The sequence below is a fragment of the Monodon monoceros genome, unplaced genomic scaffold (assembly GCF_005190385.1).
Source record: "Monodon monoceros isolate NGI ecotype Baffin Bay Population unplaced genomic scaffold, NGI_Narwhal_1 Super_Scaffold_18, whole genome shotgun sequence".
Classification (NCBI taxonomy): domain Eukaryota; kingdom Metazoa; phylum Chordata; class Mammalia; order Artiodactyla; family Monodontidae; genus Monodon; species Monodon monoceros.
In genome coordinates this window covers 164,307,833-164,313,840 of record NW_021703774.1, presented here as the reverse complement: position 1 = coordinate 164,313,840, position 6,008 = coordinate 164,307,833, and positions in this window count along the sequence as shown.

Here is a 6,008-nt window from a genome sequence, read left to right as displayed (position 1 = left end):
CTTCCTTCCTTCCTTCCTTCCTTCCTTCCTTCCTTCCTTCCTTCCTTTCTTTCTTTCTTTCTTTCTATCTGTCTTTCTTTCTTTCGCTGCACCACGTGACATGCGGGATCTTAGTTCCCCAACCAGGGATTGAACCCATGTCCCCTGCAGTGGAAGCACAGATTCTTAATCACTGGACTGCCAGGGAGGTCCCCAGGCCACCATCATTTCTAGACTTATTATTAAATTGGTCTCCTATCTGGTCCTGCAGCATCTGGCCTTGCCCAGTGGTTCTCATCTCAGAGAAAAAGCCAAAGTTCTTACAATGACCTCTAGGGCCCTACATGATCTGACTTATCTCCTGTCACTCTCCCCTTTGCTGCATTCACTCCACACTGTTATTGCTTGTGCCAGGCATGCTCTTGCCTCAGGGCCTTTGCACTTGCTATTCTCCCTGCCTAGTATATTCTTCAAAGAACTGCATGGCTGGCTCTCTCACTCCTTCAGATCTTTACTTAAAAGACCCTTCTCTGCGAGGCCTTCCCAAGCTATCCTATCAAAATTTCAACATCTCTCTGACATTTCACATCTCCTGGCCTTGCTTTATGTTTTTTCTTCTTAATATTTATCACTATTCAATACATCATACATTTTACCCATTTATCCTTCTCTGGAATGTAAGTTCCACAAGGGTAGAATTTTTGTTTATTTTGTTCCCTGAAGTATCTCCAATGCCTCACACAGAGGTCAGTGGTATTTGAAAAATGAATTTACATCTTTCTTTTTTTTTTTTTTTTTGGTATGCGGGCCTCTCACTGTTGTGGCCTCTCCCGTTGCGGAGCACAGGCTCTGGATGGGATCTTCCCGGACTGGGGCACGAACCTGTGTCCCCTGCATCGGCAGGTGGACTCTCTACCACTGTGCCACCAGGGAAGCCCTACATCTTTCTTTTAATTTAACCTTCCCAACAATCCAGTAGGATACTTTAGTATTGTCTCCAATTTGTAGATGAGAAAACTGAGGCACAGAGGGGTTAAGTCACTTGCTTAAGGGTTACACAGCTAGGAAATGGGACCGGGGGAATACTGTACCCCCCTTACCTACCAACCTTATTTATTATCATTACCTGCACTCAGATTTCTCACCAGTTAAATGAGGCTCATAAGAGTGTCCTCTTTGTAGGTTCATTGTGACGATTATGTGTGATAAAGCATGTGACAAGCTTACAGCCAGTGACTGGAGTGTTGCAAACACTTAAGAAATGGTTGCTAGGGATTTGCTGGTGGCGCAGTCGTTAAGAATCCGCCTGCCAATGCAGGGGACACGGGTTTGAGCCCTGGTCTGGGAAGATCCCACATGCCAAGGAGCAACTAAGCCCGTGCGTCACAACTGCTGAGCCTGTGCTCTAGAGCCTGTGAGCCACAACTTCTGAGCCCACATGCCATAACTACTGAAGCCCACGCACCTAGAGCCTGTGCACCGCAATGAAGAGTAGCCCCTGCTTGCAGCAACTAGAGGAAGCCTGCGTGCAGCAAAGACCCAACACAGCCAAAAGTAAAAAAGAAAAAAAAAAAAAAAAGAAGTGGTTGGTAGAAATATGAAAAGGTTGACATGGAGTTCATGAAAGGTAGGGATGTTTCAGGCACAGAGCCCAGTCAAGGGGCCAGGAAGTTACTATTACTGCATTTAACACAGTTTCTGCATGGAAACTCCTATGCATCCTTCAGAGCCCAAGTCAGAAATGCTCTTCTCTGGGAAGCATTTCCTGACTTCCCAGGCTACCTCATGTTCCTGTTAAGACTGGGGTTTATTTAATGGTTGTTTTTTTGTTTATTTATTTGTTTAATCTGAAGCTGCTACCAGGCTATGAGCTCCCTGAGGGCCAGGTTATTTGGGTCCTGAAGCATAGACACTTTGACGGCCCTCTTTAAAAATATGAAATTATAAACACAAAAAAATTTGAAAGTGAATATTTATTCAGGATGAGAAAAAAATCCCAGCAATATATATTTTTAAAGCCTACATGAAGTTTTTAATTCAAAGATACATCAGTCGTGAATTCCCTGGCTGTCCAGTGGTTAGGACTCCACACTTCCACTGCAGGGGGCATGGGTTTGGTCCCTGGTCAGGGAACTAAGATCCCACATGCCAGGTGGCACAGCCAAAACAAACAAACAAAGAAGAGATACATCAGTTTGTTCCCTAGTCCTTTTAAGAAACCAACAAAAGGTACTTTGACTGGCTTAGTTTGACTGTGAAAAGCAACACCACTTTTGTGTACTGAAAGAAAAATAAAATTTACATTTGGCTCATTGGTTCCATACTTCATCTACCAGTGTATTTGCTGCTATTTACAAACAGAAATGTCTATTTAGTTCTATGTATTAATCTGAATAACAGACGCATATTACAATATTTGAGGCAGATGGTAAACTTTCTTATAGGTCTTACCATGGGGCAAACACTATTTTACAAAGTATAATAATGCTTCATTTTTTAAAGTTGAGGTAAAGAACTTGAGCAACAAAATAGCAAAGCTTCACGGGCAGTGAAATGTAACCTCACGCTCCGATTATGCTCTCTGCCTTTCCATTAGGCCAGTGTAGCTTTCTACCTGCTACAGTGGAAAACAGGAACTGCTTATAAAGCCTGAAAATAAGACGTTCTAAACCCAAATCCCAGAGCGTTTCAGTAGGATTAGCATCTTTGAGAAAAGTACTAATTGCCCAACTACTCCTTCAAAACAGCTCCAGAGAAAAGCTCTGCTTTCTCAGAAGACTTATTCCATTCCATTCCGTTCCATTCACACCTTTTGCTAACTAGGGTGAAGAGCTTTAGACCAAACAGCACTTTTATTAATACTATTTTTCTCTCAGAGCAAGTTCTTCATGCTGACATTTCCAGTGTCAGGAAGCACAAATACTCTTACATTCAAAAGCTTTTATTTTTATTTTTCTAAAATGTATTTTATTGAAGTATAGTTGATTTCCAATGTTGTGTTAATTTCTGCTGTACAGCAAAGTGATTCACACATACATATATGTATATACATACATATATATATTCTTTTTCATACTCTTTTCCATTATGGCTTATTACAGGATATTGAATATAGTTCTCTGTGTTATACAGTAGGACCTTGTTGTTTAGCAAATCTATATGTAATAGTTTGCATCTGCTAATCCCAAACTCGCACTCCATCCTTCCTCCCTCCCCCTTGGCAACCACAAGTCTGTTCTCTGTCTGTGAGTCTGCTTCTGTTTTGGAGATAAGTTCATGTGTGTCATGTTCTGGATTTCACACGTAAGTGATACCATGCGGTATTTGTCCTTCTCCTTCTGACATACTTCACTTAGTATGATGATCTCTAGGTCCATGCATGTTGCTGCAAATAGCATTATTTCATTCTTTTTTATGACTGAGTAGTATTCCATTTGTATATACACCACATCTTCTTTATCCATTCATCTGTTGATGGACACTTAAGTTGCTTCCATGTCCAACAACTTTTAAAGTTTAAAAAATGGACAGGAACTTCCCTGGTGGTGCAGTGGTTAAGAATCTGCCTGCCAATGCAGGGGACACGGGTTCGAGCCCTGGTCCAGGAAGATCCCACATGTCGCGGAGCAACTAAGCCCGTGTGCCACACCTACTGAGTCTGCGCTCTAGAGCCCGTGAGCCACAACTACTGAGCCCACGTGCTGCAACTACTGAAGCCCGCGCGTCTAGAGCCCGTGCTCCGCAACAAAGGGAAGCCACTGCAATGAGAGGTCCACTCACCGCAACAAAGGGTAGCCCCACTCTGCAACTAGAGAAAGCCCGCGCGCAGCAGCGAAGAAACAACGCAGCCAAAAATAAATAAAAAAGAAAAACAAAAAAACTGACAAATACCATGAACAATATAAATTTAAAATAATAGCACGTTTTAATTAAAATACTGCTTAAACCTCTTCTATGATACTTTTTTCCTTACTTTTTTTGGCTGCACACCCTTTTATGATTTCTGAGACAACACTATATGATATTTTCTATAACAGGACTAGAAAGATAAGTCAGTCTTTCCTTTTGCATGATTGACCAAAATTAGTTTTTTATTAGTGATCATTTAGACTTTTTTTCTTGAGCTTTGCCATGTGTTATTAGTAAGATTATTTATCCTCTTAAGGACTTGGGATAACATCTATCAAATTTCTTACATATGTGAGCTTTAAGCTTTGAAAGGATTTTCCATAGACTGGCTTCTGGCTTCATATGTTTCAAACCTTATTTCTCTTCCAATACCCTCACACCAGTGAGGCCAGTCATAATAAATGATCTCTGATTCTGCACCTTCATATCACAACATATCACAGCATAGAGGGCATGAGGAGGACTACTGGAAGGCATTCTGGGGCATTTATTAGAAATAATAAAACTATACCTGGAAGGAGCTAGGACCCCATAATTATATCCCCCCCAAACCCAAGCCCAAACCCAAAGCCACCTCCCCTTAGCCAGATTTCAAAAATGCCCGTGACCATCTGAAGAGAGGTGCAATGGAGGAGATCGGGTGGAAAGAGACAGTGATCTGAATTGACTGTGGTTGAAATACCTTAATTTTGTAAATTTTATAAAAATATATAATCTCATGCAAATAATATGTCCTGATGTGTAAGCTTCACGAGTTTCTTTCTTTCTCTTTTACAGTGAAATCAAGTTTATTTAGAGAGATACACATTCCATAGGCAGAATGTTGTCTGTCTCAGAAGGGAGAGCGGCCAGCTTCAAGAGTTTCATGATAAACCCACTCCTGCCAAAGGAGTCCCCCCAAGGCCTAGCCTTGGACATCACACACAGTGGGGTATCAAGTTTGCATCAAATGTCAGGTCCAGAAAGAAGAGCATTAGAGAGCAGCAGGGCCAGTGGTTTTAATCTTCTCATACAGTCTTCAGACTCTGAGGTGGTGTCTCAAAGTCTGAGGTGGGGAATTCTTGAAACATAGATGACCTCTGTTAAGTGATAATGATGACATTAAGGGTCACCATCAGCCTGACGTGCACTGTGCCCTTTACTATGTGACAGACACTGTTCTAAGTAAGTAACCTGATACCCCACTGGCATCAACTTACTTACCCTTTACAATATACCTACAGAGTTGGAACTATCATTATTCCATTTTACAGATAAGGAAACTGAGACTTGAAAAGTTTCAGCTTTATATATTAAGGTTCCATGTATAATGCCTTTGTAAAAAAATGGTTCTACTAATTACAGGTTTTGAAAAAGGCTGAAATGGCCCAAGCCCTTCCTTTTACACATGGGGAAGTAAAACCCAGAAAAAAGGGAGGCCATTTGCTCAACGTCACACATTCGTCCTTTTTCTTTTCTTAAAAAAATTATTTATTTTATTTATTTATTTTTGGCTGTGTTGGGTCTTCATTGCGGTGCGCATGCTTCTCACTGCGGTGGCTTCTCTTGCTGCGGAGCACGGGCTCTAGGCGCGTGGGCTTCAGTAGTTGTGGCACGTGAGCTCTAGCTGTGGCTTGCGGGTTCTAGAGCGCAGGCTCAGCAGCTGTGGCGCACGGGCTTAGTTGCTTGGCGGCATGTGGGATCTTCCCGGACCAGGGCTTGAACCCGTGTCCCCTGCATTGGCAGGTGGATTCTTAACCACTGCGCCACCAGGGAAGTCCCCACACATTCGTTCTTATTTCCTGGATGCCTGCTCTGTGCCAGGCACTGTTCTATGGCCTAGGGCTTCAGAGAACAAGACACTCACAGAACACAATTTTAGTGGGTAGGGAGCGGTCAAAGGACAATACATACAAGATAGATGTAAATAAGCAAAGTAATTCCAGTGAGTGCTGAGATAAATTCACGGACATGGGACTGAGTGACAGGGAGGGAGAACACTAATTCAGACTGAGAAGCGGTCAGGGAAATGTGGTCTGAGCAGGTGACATGTGAGCTCAAAATCTGAGTGAGCCGGAGAAGCCAGCCATGGACCTCCATGGGAGAGGAGCACCCCAGGTGGAGGAACGGTGAGGGCAAAG